Raw genomic sequence first — 1,553 nt, forward strand, 5'->3', positions numbered from 1 at the left:
GCCTCTGTATGCTCTTTGACTCATGGCTCAATCTCTGGGAGCTCCCAGTGGTCTGGTTTAGTTGATAATGATGGCTTTCTTATGAGGTTGCAATCCCCTTCAGTTCCTTCAGTTCTTCCCCTAAATCTTTCGTAGTGGTCCCCGACCTCAGTCCAATTCTTGGCTGTGAGTATCTGTATCTATCTCAGTCAGCTGCTGGTAGAGTCTCTCAGAGGACAGCCATGATAGACTCCGGTCTGCAAGCACATCACATCATTAATAGTGAATTGGCGCCTGCTCACGGAACAGATCCCAAGTCGGGCTGGTCATGGGTTTGCCTTTCCTTCAGTCTCTGCTCCGTTTTTTGTCCCTGCATTCTTTTAGACAGGAGCAATTTTAGGCTGAAAATTTTGTAGGTGGCTTGGTGACCCCATCTCTCTCCTAGAGGTCCTGTCTGACTACTGAAGAGGTGGTATCTTCAGGTTCCATATCCTGATTTTTGGGCATTTTAACTAAGATCACCCACGTTGACCCCTAGAAGAGTCCCCCATCCCTAGTTGCTGGAACTTTCTTTGGGTTTCCCCTCACCGCTCGCAACCTTGTATTTCCATTCAGTCTTCTGGCGCTCTGGACTTCTCTCCTGTCCCTGCCCCCATACCTTATCCTGCCTCCCCTTTCTCCTCCCTTTGTCTTATTTATATTGTTTTGTAATTTCTTCAGAATTCTTAACTTACTCATATGAATATGAAATACATTAGCGCACCCACTACATCCTTAATATCTGATAACCTAAAGGAGAAAGTTATATATTAAAAATAGCAGCATTTAATTTTTTACTTTACTAATATCAATATACAAGTCATTTTTACAAAACTATAGTTCCTCTATTTCCTTACATAGTGATAGAATTAGCACCTATACATATTTGAAAATTCAAAGGATTAAAAGAAAAATTGCAAATTCATCAAAATATGTAAACATCTAACTAAAAGAATTAGAACTATCATTTAACAAAAATAATAGTAAATTGCGAGTGTAATATCAAATATTATTTAAATTCTAATAACAGTTAATATACATTATAAGTAAATGCACTTTTTTCTTTAATCATAAATATATTCAATTTTGTTTCATTTTTACACTCAAATAGTATCTGTCATACCTAATAAGAATAAGAATTAATTGTGTAATTAAATATGAATTCTTTGATGCCCTTCTTATGTATTCTATTCAGTGTTACTCCATGAAAGGCAGTTTAAACTTTGGTATAATATGGACATCCTAGTAGTTAATAGTAAGTATACCTTTGAGATTTAACTTATATCTCTAATGCCTCGTGCTTGCTAGAACACAATAATCAAATATGAAGGATAATACATGTTGGTTAATATGGACAGAAAAACTTGTTGTATATTGGCAAATATAAAAACTATTTCAGAAATTTATGAAAAAATTATAACTAGAGTTTTAATAAGGCCCAGCAATACCAATACTGTGTGTGAACCCAAATAAGTTGAAATAATTAGGTTGAAGAAACATTCTCAAATGTTGATTATAGCATTACTCACAGAAGA

The sequence above is a fragment of the Mastomys coucha genome, unplaced genomic scaffold (assembly GCF_008632895.1).
Source record: "Mastomys coucha isolate ucsf_1 unplaced genomic scaffold, UCSF_Mcou_1 pScaffold17, whole genome shotgun sequence".
In the NCBI taxonomy this organism is placed as follows: Eukaryota; Metazoa; Chordata; class Mammalia; order Rodentia; family Muridae; genus Mastomys; species Mastomys coucha.